The sequence below is a fragment of the Chinchilla lanigera genome, unplaced genomic scaffold (assembly GCF_000276665.1).
Source record: "Chinchilla lanigera isolate Chin_1 unplaced genomic scaffold, ChiLan1.0 scaffold00011, whole genome shotgun sequence".
Lineage (NCBI taxonomy): Eukaryota > Metazoa > Chordata > Mammalia > Rodentia > Chinchillidae > Chinchilla > Chinchilla lanigera.
Genome location: NW_004955412.1, coordinates 26,871,459 through 26,897,556, shown reverse-complemented (window position 1 = coordinate 26,897,556; position 26,098 = coordinate 26,871,459). Strand labels below are relative to the sequence as shown.

Here is a 26,098-nt window from a genome sequence, read left to right as displayed (position 1 = left end):
TCAAGGGTGTTTATGCCATTTGTCACAGGGTGGGAGAGCACTTGTTTCCAACTCCTTGTCCCTGCACTGCAGGTTACAGGTCAGAGTTGCTGACTTCCCTGCCAAAGGGTGCTTTTGTTGCTGGTTGTTGATTGCAGGGCAGGTAAGTATTTGTCCTGGCTGCTGTGAAATTGTCCAAGTCCCTCTCTTGTGCTGGTGTTAGGAATTGTGTTTTTCACTAGCAATTCTCAATGCTGTGGCCAGTCCCCAACTTTGTTGTTGCTAAATGTTCCAGTTAATTGTTGTGGTCTTCCACAGAGAAAGAAAAAGAAAAAGAAGAAAGAAAAGGAAAAAAAAAAAACAAACCCAAAAACAACCAAACAAAAAATCGGAGGCCCAACAGGGAGGGTTCAGTTACCCCTGTGTGCCAGTGGAATTTGTTTCCAGGCTGCAGTGTCCTCTGCTTGCAGGAAATCAAAAGAGATGAGGGGCATTATAGTCTAGGTCTATCCTGTGTGGATTGAGTTTGCCAAACCTTTGCCATCTCTCCATTTTTTGTTTGTGTTTGGGGAACTTCCTGGGAATGGCAGTTCCTGCTTTGATCCTAGTCCTGCCAGTGGAAAACCCATAGGCAGCCTGTGGGTTCATTTATCATTTTATAAAGTCCTATGCCTGTTTTGTTTGATCTACAAGACTCTTATTTCAGATTAATGTTGGCATCAGGATGTAAGTCCCTCCCTTTCTTCCAATTATCTATGTTTTTCATTGAGTGCCTTTGAGCACTGCAATGTGAGTCCTCCCTTATTCATCCACGTTCAGGAGTTATCATGTTGTATTTTATCCTCTTGTTCTGTCTTTGATTTTCTCATAGCATAATTATACTTTACAATTATTCTTGTACTTATTTGCTTGCATATATGCAATATTTGAGTATGAATCATTTATATTATACCTATAGTTATTTCCCTTAGCTGGTGTGTAGAGGTGGGATCAGTAAGCTTTACTGAATAAGTGAAACCCTTGAGGCAGGGCCTCTGCTTCTCTGCTGAAAGTGTAGAAGAACATGCTGCCAGTCGGTTTGTTAGTTGTTCAGGTAATAGTCCCTGTCATAGTTCTGTAACTACTGTTTCTTAGAAACAGCTGGTCATTGTGATGCATATTGTAAGAACCACTCAAAGACAGCCAAATACTCTACTTCTGTACTTCCTCTTTGCAATCCCATAAAAACCTCCCTCCATGGGCCTTCAAGGCCTAACATTTTTTCTTGAGGTCTGTGCCCATTGACCATAAATAAATCTGCCTCCAAAGCCTGGGTGTTGCTTTCGTGTTTCTGTTTGCTGTTGTGTCTGGTGCATTGGCCAGGAAGAACTGACCATGCTCACCTCTTTGGTCACCAGTCATGGCCCTCACAGATGGAGCAAGGTCCTCTCCAGGTCCTGACAGAAAGACACACTCTCAAGATTTCTTGAGTCCTCTTGGAGGTCTGGAGGAGGATACTTGGCTCCACGCTAAGTGGCTCACATCAGACCCAAATGGGAAGAGGATGCAGTCTGATCTGGTCATCGGATAAGGTAAAACCCTTGGGGGGGACCCAAGTTAGTCTGTCTGTCAGTCCTGCCCATCTTGGCTAGAAGGAGAGCTTGATCAGCTCTTGTTAGTCAGGACCACCCTTGAGGGAAGGTGGGTTGGAATGTTTAACCTCTGCATACCTGTTCAATGTGTGAGTGAATGGAATGGACAGCGTAAGCCATAGGCTGTTCTATCTATGCACCAAAACTAGGAAGCACTGGTCACAGTGGCCAACTGGGCTCTCACCTATGGTTCCATGGTGATGGACATATGGCATAATGGAGGCCACCTTAGCTAAGCTGCAGCTAAGTCCCTGACTGCAGGACAAAGGACTTTCCTGGTTATTACAAAGTTAAAAATAAAATCAGGCTGCTCCAAGGCTCCCTGAAACTACTGATCCCTGAGCCCAAACAAGACCTGAGAATTCCACCTTGGTAGATAAATCACCCTCAGCTGCCACATTTGCTGCCAACAGTTTCAACCTCCCTCCCTGCTCCCAACTTATCTACTTCCCGCCAGTTGAACTGGTTCCAGTTCAGTCGGTCATTGCCTGCACTGGGCCATAGAGGCCCCCAACAGGGCCTTCTGCTTCGTAGATATCCTTACATGCCTATCCTGGTCAGATGGTATCTTCTAATGGCCACCTGAGATGACTGTTAGCAATTCCTTCTGACTCTGTTCAACACAGAAATATCCACAGTTTGACTGAGGAAAACTGTACTGTCGGCTCTGATGAATGAGTTGCCATGGCCTTTCCCAAAGGTTGCCCTGCCTAGAACCATAAACTCAGTCAAGCACTTCTCAAGGACATAAAAAAGGGGGGTGGACAAAAAACCCGTCAACCACTATTACACAGAAACCTTACAAAAGAAAAGCACCTGATGCCCTTAAGAAAGTCCAGTCTGATAGACCACCATCCCCTCTGCCTAAAAACCAATATGCAAGTTATAAGGGCTGTGGACACTAAAAAAGTGTCCCTTCAGATTAAAAGATAAGGACTCTCAAAAGCGTCCATGTCAATATTGAGGGCCAATTTGTGACTTCTGGTACACAATGAAACTGAACTCTCTGCCTTTGAAAGTCCCCTCTGTCAGGAAAAGTTACCATCACTAGGACAACTACGACTCTTTCCTCTCACACTCTTTGCCAGGTACAAACTTACAGCCTGGGAGGACATCTCACCAAACCTGAATTCCTGTCACCAAGGCAGTCAACCTCCCTCTTGTTTAACCCTACACTTTCCCCAAGAGGAAGATGACACCTGCATCAACCTGAGACAGATATCACAATCGTGAAATTTTGAAAACTCTCCTTCCAGAGGTATAAGCCAAAAACTTGACTCCGAGCTTGACCACCAATCATGCTCCCATAATGACTGAACTCTGTGTTCCCTGTTGACAATATCCCATGTCATGGGAAGCACACATGCATCCAGTCACACTTCAGCCACCTAAAGCATTTTGGGGTCCTGATGGACTGTTAATCACCTTGGAACACTCCTCTTCTGGTAAAAATGCCCAATGGAGATTACCAGCCAGTGCAAGATCTCTGTAGCCATCACCTTGCACTCTATGGTTCCTGACCCAAGCACCCTTTCTGGACTGTTATCTCCAGATGCCACCTGGTGTACATGTCTAGATTAAAAGATGCTGTTCTCTGCTTGCAAGTTGCTACCATAAACCCCTTCAGCTGGGAAAGTCCTGAGACAAGATGCAACTCACCTGGACTCAATTGCCACACCGATTAAGAACTTTCCCACTATTTTCAGGGAGGCTCTGACAACAGATTTGGCCACTATGAGATAGTTTGTTTCTCTGCCCCCTCCTACTTGCTGTCATGGTCCCCTGAGGGGAAAAAATACAATTATACATCCAGAGGCTTCAAAATTGCAAAACGTTTATAGACTATCAAACTGCTAAAACATACCTCTCCTGCCTGTAAAGCCAGTTCAAGATCTCCAAGCTGCCAATGCTACCATGATTGCCCTCCATATATATTGCTTCAGTCTTTTGCCACCCACAGCCTATTGGTACACCTGCCTGGACCTAAAAAATGCCTTTTTCTGCCTTTGATTGGTTCATGTCAGCCAGCCCTTCTTCACTTTTAAATGGAAAGACCCCAGCCAGAAAAACTTTACTCAGTACTCCAGAAGATCCATCTTAATCAGAGCCAGAACTGCCCCCTACTGTGTGTTCTGCAAATTTAAGTCTCAGCGCTGGCACTCATACCCCTGCAGCCAGCTCAGTCTTCAGTGTCTGTGTCACTGGCCCTGACCTCCACCCAGCATGCAATGTAGTGGACTCGTCCCATTTAAAGATATACAGATGGACTTCACAGAAATAAAACTTTACAGGGTTTACAAATATCTGTTAGTGCTCATCCCTACCTACTCAGGCTGGCCCAAGACACTCCCTACCTACACCAAGAAGACAACAGAACTTTGTAGGGTCCTACTGTGAGAAATCCCTAGATATGGCCTACCCCTGATTATTGACAGTGATAACAAGCCTGCATTTGTAGCAGAAGTAACTCAAAAACTGGCAGAGATTAAAGTTTAAATAAAAATTATATACAGCATACAAGCCATAAAGTTCTAAAAGCATTAAAGAAATAAAACATAACCCTACAGGAACAGCTTGTGACCAGTTTAGCTAAAGGACCAGCTATACCTGTGCACACTCCCGCACATACATATAAGCCAGGTGCGTATTAACTACCTGTACAAGTTTCAGAAATCCAGCTTTAGATCCATCATCCCAGAGTTAAAAAGCCCGTTCAGATGGTTGCTGGAGAGTTAACCTGGACCAGATAGCCCCTCTAAAGCTCACTCTAGATAATGTACTTAATGATAAGAGATAATGTACTTAATGCCCTTCTCTGGTCACTCTGGGTGCTGACCAGTCCATGCATGGCTGAAGCCCGAGGATACCATTCACAGTATTGCTCCATACTTCAATGCATTATTCTCCTTTTTTTTTGTAACTTTTAAGGCTGTTTATCCCAGTCCTTGCTTCCACTTGAGCTTGCATATATTGTATTGTTAAAGTTGGTTTTTGTTCCCCACACCCCTGCTAGGTGTGGTTTTTGCCTGAGCTCCAAGATTTAATGAGCATCCAAGATACACTGGACACTCTCTTAGGTCAGATGAACTCCTTTGCTCCCTTGCCACAGTCAACCTAGGCAGAGACTCTAAGGGAAACAAACCACAGTCTTCTGGTGGGAAAACTTTCCAATTGTGAGGACCTGGGCTAGGGTCCATCCTAGGACCACTGACAGCCCGAATGTTATTTCTTCTAATTGGGCCTTGTCTCAAAAGATCACATGTAACATGCCCAGTAAAGATTTGCTGGGAAAACTAAAATGTATTGGGGGGGGGTGGGGGGACAAATGCAATAGTAAACAGAAACACTGGAACAACACCCAGGATTTGGAGGCAGATTTATTTATGTCAGTGGGCACTGACTTCAAGAAAAAATGTCAAGCCTCAAAGGCCCAGGGAAGGAGTTTTTTATGGGGTTGCAAAGGAGAAGTACAGAGGTAGAGTACTTGGCTGTCTTTGAGTGGTTCTTACAATATGCATCATAGTGACTGGCTATGCATCACAGTGACCAGCTATTTCTAAGAGACAGTAGTAACAGAACTGCAACAGGAACTATTAGCTGGGCAACTAACAGACTGGCTGGGGACATTTTCTGCTACAAAAGGAAACATTAAGAGCAGTGACCTCCACACTTCTAATACTGATATCCAGATTTAGCAGAATCCCAATCAAAATATCAATAGCAGGCCTCATAGAACTAGGGAAAACGACCCTAAATTCATATGGACACAGAAGAGACCTAAAATGGCAAAGCAAGCCTGGGTAACAAGGGAAAAGCAGGAGACATCACAATCCAGGATTTCAAGTTATATTACAAAACTCATTGTCACCGGGTGAGACAGATTAAAATTATTATTTACAGTGATAAAAACAGCATAATACTGAATAAAAATAGACATGTAGATCAATGGAACAGAATAAAACATACAGAAACAACTTCAAGCAATTCAGCTACTTGATCTTTGACAAAGGGATGAAAAACTTACATCGAGGAAGTAACAAATGGTACTGGATATTCACGTGTAGAAAATTGGATCTAGACCGATATCTCTCACTATCTATTAAATAAAATAAAAATGAATCAAAGATCAAAATACTAAAACAGAAGCACTTAATATGGTAGAAGATAGGTAAAACTCTTGAAGACACAGGCACAAGTAAGGACTTTCTGAATAGAACATCAATTGCACAAGCGATAACCCAAAATCAACAAATGGGATCATATCAAATTAAAAAGCTTCTGCAGGGGCTGGGGATTTAGCTCAGCGGCAAAGCGCCTGCCTGGCAAGCACAAGGTCGTGAGTTCGGTTCCCGGTACCGGAGAAAAACCATAAAAAAAAAAAAATAAAAAAAATAAAAAGCTTCTGCAGAGCACAGGAAGCAACTGACAGAATGAAGAGACAATCTACAGAATGGGAAAAAATTTTGCAGCTATTCCTTGGGCAGAGGACCAATATCTAGAATAAATAAAGAACTCAAATGTTAGACTCCCCCCAAATAAAATATCTGATCAAAAATAGGCATCTGAAATGAGCAGATACTTCTCAAAAGAAATAGAAAAGGCTCATAAATGCATGAAAAACTGTTCAACCTCTCGGGCCATTGGAGAAATGCAAATTAAAACTACATTGAGATTTTACTTTATTCCAGAAAAATGGCTATCATCCAGAAATCAGAAAACAGCAAATGCTGGTGAGGCTGTAGGGGAAAGGGGACCCTTCTGTATTATTGGTGAGAATGTAAAATAGTATAACCATTATGGAAATCAGCATGAAGTTTCCTCAAAAAACCAAAACCTAGAAATTCCATTCAACCCAGCTAGTCCCCTCCTAAATATCTCCCCAAAAGAGTTAAAAGACATCATACTATATGGATACATGCATACTTATAGAAGCACAATTCACAATAGTCAAATCTTGGAAATGGCTTTTATGTACATCAACAGATGAATGGATACAGAAAATATGGTATTTACATACAAGGAATGGTACTCTGCCATGAAGGACAAACGTGAGTCATTTGTGGGGAAATGGATTCACCTTGAGATAATAATGTTAAATGAAATAAACCAGATGCATGAGCTTAAATATGGCATGATTTCTCTTATATGAGAAGCAGAAAGTATAAAAAGCAAAACAAAAGATAGATAGTAGGAAAAAAGAAAGAGATAAAGGTAAGGGGAAGGAAGGAAGGGAAAGAAAAATATAGCCAAGAGGGAAGGGAAAGAGATGTAAAAAAATTAAGATGTTTCATGTACATGTACCAACTCCATCTCCTCATGATGAATGTAATCTTTATGTACTGTAAATATGTTAAACAAACAAACAGTGTATGGTCTCACTCTGTGACAATGAGCATGTGGTCCAGCAGAGGGTGCAAGAAGAAGTGTTTTAGAGGTTGGCTTGGAGCGTTTCCCCTTCTCCACTGGACAGGGATTCCTGTGACAGTTGCCTACTAGTTATTTTAGCTCCAACTGTTGTAATGTAGTGTGATTACACTATAAACTGCTTGTATTGAAAGTGCAATTTGAGGGTGGGTGTGTAAAAACACAAACTTCTTATATTCTTGTATTCAAAACTTACAGCAGCCATACACTATTTTGCATTAAAAATTAATTGGAAGCTCAAACATGTTTGAAAACAAGAAACATGTTTAATGATGTAATTTGGCTGGAAATAATGATGTTGCATAATTGATTTCTGAATGTGGTTTTGAATGTTTTTCAAACATGTTTAAACATAAAAAACATGTTTAACAATGTAATCTGGCTGGGAGTAATGATATGGCACACGAGTTCTCAGTGTGTCTTGAATGGTCCCAAGGCATTTGGCTTCAAGTACAAATCACTTCTATAAGCAGATTCATTTTTTTGTTTGTTTGCTCTGTTCTCATTTTTCTTAATAGTCTATGAACTTTCTGTGTTTTTAATACTTTCATTTGTTTCTTTCATTTGCCTAATTTTTCCTGGGACATTTATTTTTACTCATATCTGGTTTAATCTTTTTAAATTCAAATTCTTGTGATATGGGAAAAGCCTAGCTTAATATTTCATATGAGGACCATAGTTCTTGGATTTGTCTACACTTGGTCGACATTCTAGAAATTGACTTGCCCTAAGAGACTGGGTATAATCAGAGTCACCTATGTGCAACTAGGTATGCACTAACCAGTTTTGTCAAGCCCTAAATGTCTGTCAAATGAAGTTAGTAAAGACCTGAAAGATAGCATAGAAACTCACAACTGCAGACCTGTGCCATTTTGTTAAAGGAAGTAAAAATCTCACTTAGAAAAAGAAGAAAAGTATACACAACTTGATTGGGTTGAGTCTTACCTCTAGAATGCTAGTTGGTTCACCAGTTTCTTTAAGTCTCAACTAAACTCCTGAGGCAAGCAATGAGGCAGGGAATCTTGCTTTGCTTCTTGCTATGAAATGCTGAAAACTTAATGTTTTCATGGGATATAGGATCAATTCCTGAAGAGGAAGATTTGTTTTGGGTCTGGGTACTACTACCAAAGTGTTGATAATCCTAGGTCCTCAGAGGAGAGAAGAGAAGGAGAGTAACCAAATATTCATATTGTGTGCATGTACATCTGAATACAGAAACACTGTCCTTAATAAGAATACCTAATAATAGGAGATTCCTACTGTTCTAGGCTGTGTACTAAGCTCTCAAGATATATTATTTTAGTCCTGGCCACAGTCCTAAAATACTGTTATTCCCCATGTTTTATAGATGAAGACCACATAGCTACTGCCAGTAAGTAAAGAGTCATAGTTTAAAGCCAGGAAGTTTGTTTAAAACACATTCTAACATCTTCTACCCTCACCATGTTCCTTCTGCCCTTACCATGCTATACATGTTTAATATCACTTAAATTAGGGTCTCAAAGTTCAAGTGTCTTAGTTAAATTTGTCTCTGGGAGGAAATGTGCTATAGTATAGGCTGTAAGAAACTGGGTAATACTACTTCTGGTTAAGGTAGCCAAGTGGGATTTCAGGCTCAGTACTGATAAATCTTATGATGATTATAAAAATGCTACAGTGCTCACTTCAGCAGCACATATACTAGAAATGCTACAAATATGGATATTTATATGAATTCTGACATTTAATGTTAGATAATTGCTAAAAATTCACTGTCATGCAGGACGACAAAGAACATCTGTTAGCAAAATGTGTGATCAGAATTGGCCTCTGTCTTCCATCACTAAATTAAGAGAAAACAGTCGTTGGGACTTCACCCTAAGTAGGCAAGGGACACACAAGATTGTCCATGGTAACTCCTCACAGATACTGAATTACATCTGTGATACACTCACTCTGTGCCTTGTGAACTTATGGTCAATTTTTCTATTTTTGTCTCAGACAATACTTTCAAGAAGAATGTCCATATTCCTTTTGCTGGATGGCCTTCCTTTTAGCTCTTGCTGGCTAGAACTTTAATTCAGTCTACTGGCTCAGTAGTTTCTGCCCCTATACCTTCTGCCTTGCTCACCCTAATCTATGACTTGGGGTCATGTTACTGTACTCACAGCAAACCCCAAGGCTAGCTCACTGGCATTCAGCTCTGTGTCTGCTCCATATGCCAATAAGGGTGGCTAAGGAAAGCTACCTTTGGGGTCTCCTTTTGCTGCCTATGCTTTAATGCTCTGGTCATTTTGAGAAGCTTCTGTTACAGGTTGTTGCAGGACTGTATGCAAGATGACTTTGTCAAAACTTCACTCCCAGAGATAAATAGGGGTATATGAAATATTTCTTCTCTCCCTGTTCTTGCGTCTAACTACTTCTCCTCAGACCCTTTCTCCTAGGGCTGGAAAAGCTGAGGGTATTTAATATTTTCCTTTCTTTGAATCATATATGTATCCTCTTACTGCAGTAGAGTAAATCTGGATATCATAGTCTTATGGTACCTCCACCCTCTACAACAAAGGCATTTTCTCTGAGCTCTCCAGTTTTAGTTGCTAAAGGAATAGTTAAATTTTTTTTAAAAAGAAATCTAGCTATCTCTCTAGAATAACCGTCTGACTTCTAAGGTTATTTTCTTCTCCATAATTGGATTTCAAATATCAATCTCTGAATATTTATCATATGACTTTATTTTACTTTCCCTTTGAAACAAATCCCAATGCACCTCAAGGCAATAAAATCAGCCTCTGTAGGAACTACAAGGGAATACATTTTATTGTGTTAATATTTTCTTCCGGGGCTGGGGATTTAGCTCAGCGGCAAAAGCGCCTGCCTGGCAAGCGCAAGGTCGTGAGTTCGGTTCCCGGTACCAGAGAAAAACCAAAACCAAAAAAAAAATTTTCTTCCAGTCTCAGAAGCCTTAGATCCTATGATGTTAGGGATGTTGGTTGTTAGGCCAAACCCATCCACCTTAGCATCTGTCAAGAAAGTTAGGGTTAGGTTTAGAATGTCAACTCTAAGTGTATATATTCTTCATGCTAATGTAATGTCTGCCTTTCTTTGTTTCTTTAAATTATTAGTGAGAAAATTTCAGAGCTCTTCTTCAGAAATTTAATATAGTGACATTCTGTTGTGAAGATTGTTAACCTTCACTCTTTCCAGCATATACTGAATTCCCAAACTGTTAGGCTTTCCCCTGCTGATGTAACCATTCCTCTAACTTCAGCACATAGGCAGAAATTTTTTCCATATGATACATACTTAGAAATTGAGCATGTTAATTTCAGGTACTATCTACAAGGACCAATACACATTTCAGAGCTGTTGAGGGATTGGCGTCTGTGGCTTTGAAGACATAGTTAATATCTAATCCAAATGCCAGAGGCTGACTGGCTCTCATGCTTGGGCGCCCCTCTGTGTCAGAGCTGTCTGCCTCCCACTCTTCAGTGGCTTGATCCAGGAACAAGTCAAGCTACTTCTATCCAGTACTTTTGTCTGTGATTCCTATACATCCCCTTCAGGGGACCTTTCTTGCAAGTACACTTGAAAGTAAAAGGGATTTGTACTATCATGTCCACTCCAATGTCAGCTAAGTGCTGTCACTGATGGTCCATGCTGATTGTGTCTCCACCAGAGCCCCTTCTAGAGACTGAACTGTGTCTTTCCTAAGACCATATATTGAACAAAGTATGATATATGACTGTATTTGTAGATAAGGGGATCAGGGCTAAATGCCAGTATATAGGTAGGACTGAATCTGATGACCGGTGTCCTTCTAAGCGCAGAGATAAATACCAGGGATTTGCATGCACATAGGAAAGATCATGGGAGGGGAGCCATCCACAAGCCAAGGAAAGAGGCATTAGGAAAACCAACCCAGGCAGCACCTTGATCTTGAACTTTTACCTTCCCAAACTGTGAGAAAATAATTTCTGGTGTTTAAGCACCCAGTTTGTGTGACGTTGTTATGGTAATCCTAGCAAACTCATACAGAGCCCTTTTAGCCCTTTTACCAATGTATGAATCACAACATTAAGAGATTATCGCCCTTGGCCAGGGATATAGCTCAGTGGCATAAGCACCTACCTGGCAAGTGCAAGGTCCTGAGCTCATTTCCCGGTACCAAAAAAAAAATTTTTTTTAAAAGAGATTATGACCCTTTGTGATCAGGATCATTCTGGAACTTTGATGCCTTCTTCAAGCCCTTACTGTGGGCAGAGTTAAGGAGTTGAATTCCTGTCCTTCCCAAATAGGGAGATATGAAAGTACTCAAGATTAGGCATTTGGGAATGACTGGGGACTAGCAGGATTGACTTAGCATAAATCTTGGAAGTTGTGCCTGATTCTGGGATAGGTCTGGCATTAGGTGTTCTTCTAATCCTCCAGGGCCAGCATGTAATAGGCTTTCCAGAAGAAAACTATTGTGTCTATAAGTTTTCATTTAAAAAATGTTTATGGAGCCTTTCAGAAAATTCCTGAGAGAAGGAAATCCTTCCGATAGGGGAAAGAGACAAAGAGAGTGCCCCAAGCATGTCTGTGGGGTCTCTTGACATTGGTGCAGTCCTCTGAGTGTATCTTTGATGTTTGGTCACTCTGGCTTGCAGACGTCCAGCTTTCGCCTTCGATCAGTGGTGCAGAGTTCAGCTAATCTCCTAGCTGTTCACCAATCTGAAATAAACCATACACTTCTGAGCTTTAGTCCAGACTTCAAAGGCCATCTAGAAGAAAGTGTTCTTGATCTCCTGCCCACGACAACATGCAAACCACATCTGAGCCTTAATGACAGTTGGCCTTTACCAGGCCATTCCTGCAGCCACTCCCACTGCCAGTTCTTTTCCCTCTGCCCAGCAGAGCATCACCGATAAGCCTGGGCTGCTGCCCTCCCTAACAGGCAGCCTCTGAGAGGGGACTCTGTGGCCTTAAGTACCCGAAACCTACTCTGGCTGGGGATCTGTGTGGCTCCTAAGCATTCCAAATATCAAGTTTTGGTGTTCTTACCTCAGTTATGTGCTTTGTGCTTTGGCATGGAAAGCACAGTTGACACAGCGCTCAGGGACTTTACCTTGAGGAAATATAAAATAATGAATCCCTTAGATTTTATTCCATGACAGTAGGTCCCTCTTTTGCCAGAACAACCTTGTAACAAATCTGTGTCAACTTGAGGTCGAAATTATCAGTCTTATGAGCATCATGTTTAGATTTTCTTGGGAGAAAGTCATACTATGGAGCAATAGCATTCAGGCCCTCTTCTCCTTTGAAATTGTCAATCCTACTGTGGGAAGGCATGTGAGGAGCACTTGCTGTAACTGTTTAGGGGGGAGAGCCCTTATTTATCCATTCTCCATCTCTCACCTTTGCTATGTTGAGGCTGGACTCAAGCCCACCTGGGAATCTTTCTGCAAACTGTAACCTCTGTGGTATACTGAGAAGATAATATTCTATTGAATCAGACAGATGTGTATCCTTGTTACACGGGCAAAAATACATAAACCCTAAAAATTTTTGTGCTTCTCTGGTAAGATGAGGTCAATTATTTCTAACCCACAGGATTTGTTCACAGAATTTGGAGACATCAGGTAAGTGACAAGCATTCAGAAGAATCTTCTAAAACCAAGTGGGACCTTATCAAATGTTTGTTCCCTTTCCTCTATTACAAATGTGTGAGTTCACAAAGTCCAAACAATTACCTCAGAGATATCAGTGATAGTCCTTGCTTTTCACCAGTTAGGTCATAGAGGCACAGAGAGGCTCAGAAACTTGTTTGAGGTCATACAGCAGATGGATAGCAATTTGGAGTTCCATCTTGCATGTGCACGGGGAACCTTCATAGACAGTATTATGGGAGAGATTGTGCATGGGTGTCATGTGTGTGGTTCTGGGAATGAGTCTACTATCATAAATAGGTTGCACACTCATTCCCTGCCACAGGGAAGCTGCCACTTGCGTTGCCTATTTGTTCTGCAGGGATTACCAACTGCAAACTTAAGGTTGGGAATTTCAGTCCATAAACATGGAATTAGGGACTGTCACTATAAAGACTGCCATCATTCCCTTAAACCATACAGGTAACAGGCATCTGATTGTGCCATTCATCTTTTAATGAAAAGTTTCTGATGATCTGAGATATGCAGTGTCTTTGTACAAAATACCTGATGCCCAGAATTAAGGAAGGAAAGGTTTATTTAGCTCACAGTTTGTGGAGGTTTCAGTCCATGCTCAGCTGACTCCAAGGCAGAGTGGCACATGGCAGAGGGCAACAGTTCATGGTGGTGGGAAACAGCAAGAGCAAAAAGGGAGGAGCAGCAATAAGCAAGCCTCTTTCCCTTCTTTACATTGTATGCAGGCTACCCACCTATGGGTGTAGCACTCACACCCATAATCTCAGCATTGGATCATCAGTCAATCAAAAACTCTAGAAGCCCACCCCATGATTGTATGAGGCTTTGGGGGGACATCTAGACACAGCCATAACATTCTGCCCCTGGTCCTCCAAAGACTCATGTACATCCCTTTATGCAAAAGGCATTTTAGTCCATCTCTAAGAGTTGCCAAAGTCCTAACAGTTTTGGCATTGCTGAAAGTCCAAGTCCCAAGTCTCCTCCAAGATCTAAGGAAAACTCTTAGCTGTGGACCTCTGTAAAAAGGCCCAAAAAGTCAAACACTTCCAACATTCAATGGCACAAGATAAACATTACCGTTCCAAAAGACACAAACAGGAGGATACAAAGCACTGGGACTAAAGCAAGTCTAAAATCCAGCAGGGCAAACATTAAGTCCTTGTTATGATTTGTGTCTGAATGCTTCCCCAAAGCCTCATGCAGTCATGGGGCAGGCTTCTAGAATTTGTGACTGATTCATGGTCCAATGTTGGAATTATGGGTTTGAGTGCTACACTTGCCCTAGGGCAGGTAGTTTGTATACAATGTAAGTGAGGGAAAAAGCCCTGCCCTCTGTCACTCCTCCTTTTTGGTCTTGCTGCTTTTGCCATCTTGTGCATCCATGAACAGTTGTCCTCTGCCATGTGCCACTCTGCCTTGGAGCCAGCCAATATGGACTGAAACCCCAACTGACTGTGAGCTAAATAAACCTTTCCTTCCTTAATTCTGGGCAACAGGTATTTTGTCCCACCAATGAGAGAAAAATAATCAAGACAGAATTTGGTACCAAAGGAGTGGGGTCGTTGCTGTGACTATACCTGACCATGTGGTTCAAAAGCCTTTGGAAATGGCTTGTGGGAAGAGTTTGGAAAGGTTTGGCGATATCACCAGAAAGAGTAGAGCTGGAACACTTTAGACTGTTCTGTATGAGAGATTCTGGTCAGAGCTTGACAGACCAGAAGGCTGATAGAAATGCTGCTGGTAAAGACTGGGTTTGGGAGGTTTCTGCTGGGAAGAAGGGCTGTATTGGCTGCTGGACTCCAGATGATGTGTGTTATGGCTTGGCAGAAAGTTTGTCTGTATTTTGCTTGTGTCTAGAGATTTAGCTTAAGACTGAGATTCAGGGCAGTGGACTAATTAATCTGGCAGAAGAAATTTCAAGGCAGTCAAATGTTGAAGTGGTGGGATGGTTATTGCTGGGGGCTTTTAGCCAGATTTATGTTGATAATCAAGAGCAAAGAGCCCACCAGGATGATTTAAAATGTTGTGAGTTTGGCCAGAAGGGAAGCTCCAGTAAAGCTGTGGACTGCAAAGATAAGGCTGAGGAGATCTCCATTGCTAGAACGAACAAGAGAATCAAAAAGATGGCCTGAGGTCATCACAAGAAGTAGCAAGTCTCCACCCTTTGCAGCCTCAAAACTGCAAGGGTGAAAGACTTTGCTTTGAGAAGAAAGCTGCAGAGTGCCATGTTCCAGAATGACAGCAGCATAGAGAATTTGCTCCTCAGAATGGGTTGCAAAGTGCCCAGAAATCAAGGCACTTGACCCCTATGGCCAAGAGGGAGGAAATCTTGGCTACTGCTCCATATGGCAGCAGACCTTGGCATCATCCACATGCCACTGGTTTTAGGCACATACAGAATTCAAGAGTTCTGAGGTTTAAAATGCTTCCACTTCAATTTCAGAAGGCCTGCCCCTGAGAGGGCAGTGTATGTGAAGTGAAAGGTGCAGTGGAGATCTCAGAAGTTTGGAAAAGCCAGGAACGTGGATTGTCTGAGGAAAACTGCAAGGAGTGAGCAAAGTGGGCCCAAGAGAGAATCCATGGGAGCTCTAAGCACTGGAAGTGCCATAGGGGTGGAGTCACTCAAGCCCTTTGGAGCTCACAGTGTGCCACTAGTTGCTTCAGATGATGTATGTGGAATCACAGGACTTGATGTTTGCCCATGTTGATTTTGGACTTGCTTTGGTCCCAATGCTTTGTATTCCCCTGCTTGTATTTTTTTGGAATGGTTATGTTCATTTTGTGCCATTGAATGTTGGAAGTGTTTAACTTTTCATTTTTATAGGGGCTCACAGATAAGAGTTTGCCTTGCATCTTGGAAGAGACTTGGGACTTGGACTTTTCAGCAGTACTGTTAGGATTTTGGCAACTCTTGCAAATGAACTAAATGCCTTTGCGTAAAGAGATGTGTATGAGTCTTTGTGGGGTCAGGGGAAGAATGTTATGGTCTGTGTCTGGATGTTCCCCCAAAGCCTCATGCAGTCATGGAGCGGGCTTCTAGAGTTTATGATTGATCCATGATTCAATGCTGGGATAATGAGTGTGAGTGCTGCACTTGCTCTGGGTTGGGTTGTTTGCATACACTGCAAGAGAGGGAAAGAGCCTGGCCCTCTGCCATGTGCTGCCCTGCCTTGGAGCCAGCTGATTATGGACTGAAACCTCCACAGACTGTGAGCTAAATAAACCTTCCCTTCCTTAGTTCTGGGTGTCAGGTATTTTGTCTCAGCAACATGAGAAAAGTAACCAAGACAGCCTTTTAGTTCCATGTGGAGCATCTGAAGGAATCTGTGATAAATTGTGAGCTACAAATGCCTTACATGGCTCCACCCCTATGGCATTTCTGGTAGTTTTAGTGACCATGGCTTCTCTCTTAGGCCTGATTTGCTCCCTCTTTGTAACTTTCCTTAGATGATCCACATTCCTGGCTTTTCCAAACTTCTAGGATCTTCAGTGTACTTTTTGCTTCTCATTCATAGCTTCACACACTGCCCTTTCAGGGGCACACTGCCTAGATGCCCAGGCCTTCTTGTGAAATCTGGGTGGAAGCCTTTTTAACCTCAGAACTCCTGCATTCCGCATGCACCTACTGTGGTTTATGTCTAGATGTCCCCCCAAAAGCCTCATACAGTCATGGGGGTGGGCTTCTAGAGTTTTTGATTGACCCATAGTCCATAATGTTGGGATTATGGGTGTGAGTGCTACATGCACACTGAAGTGGTAGCTTGCAAACGATATAAGGGAGGGAAAGAAATTTGCTTACTGCTGCTCCTCCCTTTTTGCTCTTGCTGCTTTTGATGTTTTCTGCTGCCATAAAGTGTTGCCCTCTGGCATGTGCCACTCTGCCTTGGAGCCAGCCAAGTATGGACTGAAATCTTAACAAACTGTGAGCTAAATAAACCTTTCCTTCCTTAATTCTGGGCATCAGATACTTTGTCCCAGCAGTGAGAGAAAAGTAAATAAGACAACAACTGAAACCAACACTGCGTGGATGATGCTAAGATCTGCTGCTGCCTGGAGCAGTGGCCAGGGTTTCTTCTCTCTTGATTATAGGGGTTGAGTGCCTGGATTGCTGAGAATTCTTCCTGATTCTGAGGAACAAATTCTCTAGGCTGCCACCATTTTGGAACCCAGTGTGGTCACTGCCACTATTCTGGAACATAGTTTGGCTGCTGCCCTTGCGGAACGTGATGCTCTGTGGCATTCTCCTCAAAACAAAGTCTTTCACTTTTTCAGGTTGGAGGCTGCAAAGGGTATAGACTTGCTGTTTCTTGTGATGATCTCAGGCCATGTTTTCTATTGTCCTGTTCCTTCTCAGCAGTGAAGATCTCCTCAGCTCTGTCTTTGCAGTCCACAGCTTTACTGGAGCTTTCTTTCTGGCCAAACTCACAACATTTTAAATCATCCTGGTGGGCTCTTTGCTCTTGATTCTCAACATAAATCTAACTAAAAGCCCTCAACAGTAGGCATGCCACAACCTCAACATTGACTGCCTTGAAATTTCTACTGCCAGCTTAATCAGTCCACCACCCTTAATTTCAGTCTTAGGCAAAGCCTCTGGACAAGAGCAAAATGCAGACAAACTTTTTGCCAAACCATAACATACATCATCTGGAGTCCAGCAGCCAATGAAGTACTTTTTCCCAGCAGAAAAAGCCCTGTCTTTACCAGCAGGATGTCTATCAGCCTTCTGGTCTCCTGAGCTCTGATAAGAGTCCCCCACACAGAGCAACCAAAGGCGTTCTAGCACTTCTCTTTCAGGCAACATCTCCAAACCTTTCCAAACTCTTCCCACAAGCCATTCCCAAAAGCTCTTGAACCACATGATGAGGTATAGTCACAGCAATGACCCTACTTCTCTGGTAAAAAATTTCCATCTTGGTTACTTTTCTCTCATTGCTGGGACAAAATACCTGATGCCCAGAATTAAGGAAGGAAAGGTTTATTTAGCTCACAGTTTGTGGAGGTTTCAGTCCATACTCGCTAACTCCAAGACAGAGTGGCACATGGCAGAAGACAACTGTTCATGGTGGTGGAAAACAGCAAAAGCAGCAAGAATAAAAGGAAGGAGCAAGTGAGCAAGCCTCTTTTCTGCCTTTATGCTTTTTACAGGCTGCCCACCCTAGAGTGGGTATAGCACTTACACCCATAATCCCAGCATTGGCCCCTGAGTCAATCAAAAACTCTAGAAGCCCACCCCATAATTGTGTGAGGCTTTGGGAGACATCTAGACACAAGCCATAACTTGCAGCACATGATTCTAGGCCTTGAGGAGGAAGCAGTGGATGCAAGACCTGAATCTCTGGCATCCATGGAGCTTTCATCTTGTGAGTGATGAGAAACAAAGTGACGCAGATGAGGCCTAGTACCACAAACTGGGTAAGCACTCTGTAGAAAACCAGGAGGCATAAGAGAGGTGTCGTGAGGGAGTCTTGCTCTTTTACCTATATACTGGATAGGAAAATACCCCCTGGAGTCCGACAGCTGACAGGATGAGAGATGGCAGAACTAACACAACTCTCTTCTAGTCCTACCAACTTCCTGTCTTCATACCCTTGCCAGGGATCAGTGCAAAGACACCTCTCTTTTTGTCCCCATAACATCAGTGTTAGTATCTTGCACTGTAATCGTTTAGGACAGGTGTCCATGAGGAACTGGACCACATAGAGATGGCCAGCAAACTAAGTTTCATCTGTGTTTACAGCCTCCACCCCCATAGCTGGCATTACTGTCAGAGTTCTGCCTCCAGTCAGATCACCAGGGTCATTAGATCATTAGAAGGCAGGAGCTCTTCTGTCAGCTGCATATTTGAGGGTCCAGCTTCCTTGTTCCTAATAAGAATCTAATCCTGAAGTACAACCTCCTACCCCTGCCAACTTACAACACTACCTAAACTCCCCACAATCCATGGGAAAATTCCAAGAAGCCTGGCCTTGGCATCAAAAGAGTTGGGGACTACTGATTTAGTAGCCAACGTTGTTGCCTGAGGAAAAAGTAATGAATTAAGTTCAGGAGAATTTGGTGTGGTATTCATCTCCTTCCCACTGCCCCTTTTCTTAGACCATTCTGTCCCCTTAGGAGGGATCGAGCATTTAGACTATCTCAGCTGAAGTACTGTGTTCTATTCTGGTGCTGTGCTCTAGAAAGAATATGGTCTCATAGAGGTCACCTGGGTGAGAGTGGCCAGAAGGACTGTGCTATCCTGTGGGACTGAGTAACTCACTCACAGTACTTTATGACCCTAGTTTTATCATATCTGAAAAGATGTCATGTGGATGTGAACTTACACATATTTCTTATAGATCAACAAACAGAAACACCACCAAGGTGAAGAGGATAGAGTTTGTGCATCAACATAAATTGGTATTTTATGAGAGATCTCATGAAATGAAATGAGTTATTTGGGTGGGCTGAGTTCCAAGTAGCTGGAGGAGTGAAAAAACAGACAAGGTGTACCGTCTTCTGGGTACGTTGTAGAGAGGATTCAGGTGTTTTGTTTTGAAATTTATGATTCTGTGATTCTAGAAGGATGCCTGAGGGCAGGGGCTGGGAATAAATAAAGCTGGAATCTCCTACTGGGACCTTCTCAGAAATGGGCCCCAGGATGTTTAGGTTGCTTCTGCTGGGCCTGGTCACAGTGCTGTTCATGGATGAGGGTAAGGTCTGGAGAGCGAGGCAAGAGTGGTGGTAGGAAAATGTATGGGTAGAGGAGGAAGAGGTTTCTGCACTTGGCTTCTGGTGCTACTGTGAAATGATTTAAGATGAATTTTTCTTCTCTTCACAGGTGACGGACTCGGGGAACAATGTATAGTGCATTTGGTTTGCAGTTCTTGGATAAATAATGCTACAATGAGGAGGGACATTCCTGAGTTATTTAAATACTGCCCCACTCTATTCACTCATTACTCCAGGGTCTTTTTCTGCCCCCTGCCAGGGGCTGGAGTCCTTAATTCTTGGAGAGAATCACAGATGTCCCTGATGGAGGGATAAAGCCGGGGCAGTGTCAACATCCTATTTGTGATATTTCCACCACCCCAGCCTTCTACAGCAGACTCACTTTCCCTAGAGTTATTCATTAAAGATTCCTTTCTTTTCTTTAGGGATTCGATATTGTCATAGTTGTAAGCATTATGATGGATATAAATGCCGGGGGGGCATGAATACCTGCTGGAAGTTTAATTTGTGGCTGGAAAACAAGAGTTGTTCCACAGAAAATTTTTACTTTAGTGATGTCAATACAGGTAAGTGGAGGTTAGAAAAAGACACAGAATTTCACCAGTGGTGAGCACAATCCCTGGAGTTGAGGTACAGAGAGAAATTGGGATCATGGAAGAAGGTGGGAATGTGGGTTCTCCAGATACAAAACTGCATGTGGGTTGTGTGGATGCAGATATCTTCTGGCTGCTCATGATTAGAGAGACATAAAGGACGTACATCTACAGCCTTGGGGATCATTCTAGTCTCTAGAACATCAGTGAGGTTCTGGGGTGAAGACATTGCCAGGGAGCTGGTAAAATGAGATAAAGTGAACACATTTTCTTTTCTCTCTTTAGGGAGATACCTGTTTCGTTATACAGTTCTGTCTTGCAAACCTTGTGTGGGAGGAGTAGCCCAAGTATACCACGACCTTATGAAAGAAGTATTTTGCTGCACTAATGACGATTACTGTAATGATGGCAGTGCTAACCTTGATATAGGACATATATCATTGGAAGAAGCAGAGAAAACACACTAATAAACTAGTTAAGATTTTAAAATCATGTCTCAGGGTGGGTATGGTGGCACACACCAGTAACCCAGCACTTGAGGCTGAGGCAGGCGGATTGCTGCAAGTTTGAGGCTAGCTTGGGCTGCAAAGTGAGCTCAAGGCCAGCTGGAACTTCAACCTTGTCTCAAAAAGACAAAAAATAAAATAAAATAAAATTATATCTCTCTATAGTCTTGTCTCTTTCTTCACCCACTAACACCCACATCTGACATTTTCCCCAAAGCCAGACCCCAATCTCTTCTCTATTCCAATAAACCTAACTATGGAAGTTCAGTCTTTCCTGTGCCCATGCTTCCATTAATGAAAAAGGAGAAACTCATAGGTCACAAATATCTCCACTCTGCCGTCTGGTTAAATCTCCCAGTTTTTGCTACCTGATTCCTCCTGGCAGTTTCCCCTTGTCTTTAGGTTCTGAATGTGGGCAAAAGACAAAATTCTCAAATCTCTTGCCCAGGTAACAAAATATTTTCCTGTTGGAGTTTGGTAGCATTAGAAGTAGGCAGACAGTATAGAAATGAGGATAAGAAGTTACAAGAGATTTTAGGAAGCATATCTGGGAGGAGAGTGGAAGAGGTAATTGATGGTGGGTAGTAGGGGGAAGGCTTGAGTTAAGCAGGAATTTGGGAGCATCAGTGTGGAATTAGAAATATAGGTGCAAAAATAGTCCGTATATTTGACAAACAGGTCATAGTGTCTGTTATCATTTTGGGGAAACTGCCAGCTGTTCTTGACAACACAGATCTGTACCACTGTGTTTTCACTCATCTTAGCTTGCTGTCACGGCCAAATCCAAGTATATCAGAATGAGGATTTGCCTGATTGTTGGCCAGTAACTCTGTCTACTGGGATATAAGGGATATTGTCTTTAGAAATATTCAAATATCACTATGTATTTAATGCACCCCCACTTGTAAAAGCTGAGTATTTTTTATCTATTGGTGCAGCCCTGCAATAGAAAATGACAAAAAGGGATGAGTTTCACAATTTCCCAGTAGAATTCTTAACAAAGTTAACAATCTGTGAAATTACAAACACTGATTTTCAAATAATTATTCACTCACTTTACATGTGACATCCATGATTATGTTTGCTTGTTAACTTCTACCACATTGTATTTATATAGGTAGAATAAAATGCTTAAATCTAAAATTAATTTTAAAATATTTGCAATTTGCATCCCTAGTAATCAGTGATGTTGAACATTTTTTCATATATTTATTTGCCATTTGTATTTCTTCATCCAAGAAGTGTGTATTCATCTCAGATGCTCATTTTTGGATTCAGTCTTTACATTGGGGGGGGGGCTCTGATTTTTTCATTTGTCTATATGTTTTAGGTGTAATCTTTTGCCTGAAGAACAACGGGATAAGATTTTTCCTACTCTGTGGTTTATCTTTTCACTGTTAGTGATTTCTGTTGTTTGAAAGCTTTTTAATAGGATGAGATCCCAGCTATTGATTGTTTGTATTATTTCCTGTGTGATCAGCATTTTGTTCACTAAATCTTTGCCTACATCCATGTCATCAAGAGTTCTGTCTATTCTCTTTTCCAGTAGATTTAGTGTTTCTGTTTTAATATCTCACTCCAGAAAGAATGGCTACATCAAGAAGTCAACCAATAACGAATGCTGGCAGAGGTGTAGGGAAAAATGATCCCTTCTTCACTGTTGGTGGGAGTGGAGACTGGTGCAACCACTGTGGAAATCAGTATGAAGATTCCTCAGAAAACTAGGACTAGAGGTCTCGTTTGAGCCAGCTATTCCCCTTCTGGGTATCTTCCTAGAAGAATTAAAAACATACCACAGTGATATATATGTGCACTCATGTTTATAGCAGCACAGTTTGTGATAACTAAATCTTGGAGATAGCCCAAATGCCCACCACCTGAGGAATGGATAAAGAATATGTGGTGTTTTTTATACAGTGGGGTACTACTCTGCCATAAAGAAGGATAAGTTTGAGACATTCCTAGGTAAGTGGATGCATCTTGAGACCATACTGTTAAGTGACATAAATCAGACACATATGTAAATACCACATTTTTTCTCTGATGTGAGAAACCAAGTGTAAATAAGGATCTATATGTATATTAGGTATTATAAAACAGGAAGAAAATGTTCAAAGGGAAAAGGAAAGAAGAGAAAAGTGACAAAAAGTAAGAAAAGGAAAAAATGGAAAAAAAACTCTCATAATTGGGGAGGAAAAGAGGGGTAGAAGGGAGTGTAGGGGAATGGGAAAAAAGAATCAAGTTATATCATGTACAGGTACAAATTCTCTATGATGAATGTGATCATTATGTTTATCTAAAATGTACTAATGAAATCTGATTGAAGAAAAAAACCAAAACTATAGGCTAGTATTTTGTGAATGTGCATCAATTGTGACTGCTCAAGATTTCTGCATGATTACATTCGGGTTGTGTACCTTTGCATGCACATCTCAGAAATGATATTGGGGTGTTTCCTTGAAGAGGATATAGGGACCTCAGTGCCTTCCCATCTCTATTTTGGCTTCCTGGTAACCAAAGGGGAACAGACTTTCTCCAGCATACATGAAGTACTGGGCCACTACAGTCCTAAGCAGCATGGACAGTGACCATGGACTGAAACCATTGTAACTGTGAACCAAAAAAACCTTTTCCTCTTTTCAAATTGAATCTCAGGTATTTTGTCACAGAATTGGGAAGCTGAGTAACACATACTCTCAAAAAACCTCCCCATAGTTATTAATAACAAAGAGAAAATGAGTAACTACATAGAGGAGAAATCATTCTCATTGTCATCAGATAACGTCACTAGGAATGCAAATAAGTCATACTCCCTTGATAAGATGCATTGGGAAGAACATAGCATCATTTCTGTGATAGTGCTGCCTGTAAGTCATGCAGAAACACTGGGCAGGCCCAATCTGAGGGACACTCACAAAATACTAGCTTATAATTGTTAAAAGAATCAAGACTATGAAAACAATAAAAAGATAGTAGAACCATTACAGATTAGAGGGAACTGAAGAGACATGGCAGCTAAGTGCAATATTGTGATCCTGGATTGAGTTTTGCTCTAAAAATCTTGGGAAATTAATAGAACTAGCAGAGGGTTTGCAGATTACATGACAGCAATGTATTAGTGGTAATTTTGTATTGTGATAATTATATTGTGCTGATGTGAAACAATGTCCCTGTTGTGAGGAAAAATATTACAGAATGCAAGCCTCCTGAGGCACTTAATCATCAGCTTAATCTCAATAAATTCAGAATATATACTTTTTGTATTATTAAAAACAATAGGAGTCAGGAGTGGTGGTGCACACCTGTAACGCCAGCACTCAGGAGGCTGAGGCAGAAGGATCGTTGCAAATTCAAGGCCAGCCTGGGGCAAAAAACTGAGCTCAAGGCTAGCCTGAACTGTATGGTGAGACCCTGTATAAAAAAAAAAAAGACTAAAAAAAACCCAATAGGGATTCAATGAGGCTAAGATCAATATGGGATTTGGCCTGGTATTTGCTTGCATTAAATACAAAAAAAAATTAGTATATTTAAGCTGTTAACTGTAATGGTTAGAAAAAATTATGACAAAATAGATATTTAAAAAAGACATAAAAACATTTCAGGCATTCATACTGTACTTCTTGCTTCTGATTATAATATTAAGAATTGTAGAGAAAAGATATATCTCACTACAATAACGAGTTTGGGATGACTTTGAACTCACTTTGTAGCCCAGGCTGCCCTGGAGCATTTGGTAGTCCCTCTGCCTCTGCCTCCCAAGTGCTGGGATTACAAGTGTGCACCACCACACCAGTTTGAAAAGTCAATACTATAAAATGCAGTTGAATGTTTTAAAATGTAAAGCACAAATGGAGCTCAATTCCAGCAAGGAGTGAGCTCTTACTGTAGAGATCTAAAGGAATGTTCTCTGAAGTCACTTTCTAAGGCTCTTCTTCACAGCTGATGAAAGGACAAACTTGCCATAACAGACTGGCTGGAAAACAGAAACTAGCAAAGCTTTTAAGAGACTCTTGGGAATATAAGGTGGTTTAGGATCCGTGGATACAAAAATATTGTCATAGTTCTCCTGCTCATTGAGTATCCCTTGTCAGTATTCACTATGTGTGCTACTGAGACATCTATAATGGGAAGCATTGAGAAATATTTGATGTCACCAGGTTCTCAGATTTCAAATCCCTGCTAGATTCTGCACAGAGGGGTCCTAACATTCAGAAAACCTGAACTGAGGACCCTCATTGTGAAGTGTAGGAAAATCACACTGTGTCAAGAAACAGGAATCCATAATACTTCTGCCCACTGCTTCCTGGGCTGTTGTTTAAATTCACCATGCACTGGTTACCTATTTGACTCCTGTGACAGAGAACACATTCACTCACAAGATGTGCAAAGTGTATTTACTATTTATAGATAGGTGACAAGGGACAGAAGTTTCAAATCCACTGTAAGCTGGTCTCCTAAAGCTCAAGAAAACTTCCTAGGGAAAGTGGAGACTTTACCAAGTACATCCTATTTATCTCCACAGGTAAGGAACCCTAATAGGTAGCCCAACCTGGGTTACAGACCTCATGGGCATGAGACACACTGGGCAGATGTGATGGCCTTGGTGCTTGTCAACTTGACTTGCATGAAGAGATGCCTAGCAGGTTACTAAAGCACACTTTGGGTGTTTCCAAGGAGTGTCCAGAGATTATTGTCATGTGGGCCAGTAAAGCCAATAGGCTTACAGCCCAAAAGGAATGAAAGGGAAGAAGGAGATAGTTGGTCTGTATGTTAAATGCTACATTCTCCCTGAGACCACAATGTTAAGTGGAATAAATTGAACTCTCAAGCTTAAATATCACATAGATTTTCCTATATGAAAAACTCAAAGTATATATAAAGAATAAAATAGAAGATAATAGGAAGTAGGGAGAAGGATCTTTCTCATATGGGAAAGAGATCAAGAGATGGAGGGAGGGAGGTTCAGGGAGAGGAAGATGAGGGGAAGGGGATAACAATAGCAATTAAGAGGTGTTATGTACATGCGCCAACTCCATGGAAGGAATGTGAACATTATGTACTGCAATGACGTATTAATTTAAAATTAGTACACCATTATTTAAGGGTTGTATTTTTGCAACTGTGGATACTAACGTCAAATTCTTTTTTTTGTTTTGTTTTGGTTTTTTTGTTTGTTTGTTTGTTTGGTACCAGGAATCAAACTCATGACCTCAGGCTTGCCAGGCAAGCGCTTATGCTGCTGAGCTATATCCCCGGCCCCATTAACGTCAAATTCTTCAGACTTTCTATATGAATCCGTTCCAGCCATTCTCCATGAGGTTCCAGGCTTGGAATCCCACAGTGGAACTGCATCCTTGATCCCTCTCATTGTGCACTTGCAGCTTCTTGGGCTGAGCAGCTACTGGGTCGTCTGGCTCTGCAGCATGCACACAGCCACTTTGCACCATCTTGCCTCTGATGCTGTCAGCCTGCCTGATATCCCCTTGCAGATAGATGACAGATAGATAAGTGGATAAGTAGATAATAGATAGATAAATAGATAATATATAGGTAGATAATAGGTAGATACGTAGATAGATAATAGATGATAGGTAATAGATATACAGAGATAATAG

The 26,098-nt window shown here is 41.7% G+C and overlaps 1 long non-coding RNA gene across 1 annotated transcript; it reads left to right on the top strand.

Moving 5' to 3' along the window:
- The first annotated feature begins 1,160 nt into the window (after nucleotides 1-1,160).
- LOC106147853 lies at nucleotides 1,161-20,481 on the top strand. The gene is made up of 3 exons (XR_001232857.1): nucleotides 1,161-1,550; nucleotides 19,810-19,950; nucleotides 20,263-20,481. It is a non-coding gene; the product is annotated as an uncharacterized LOC106147853 (long non-coding RNA).
- Nucleotides 20,482-26,098: the final 5,617 nt, after the last annotated feature.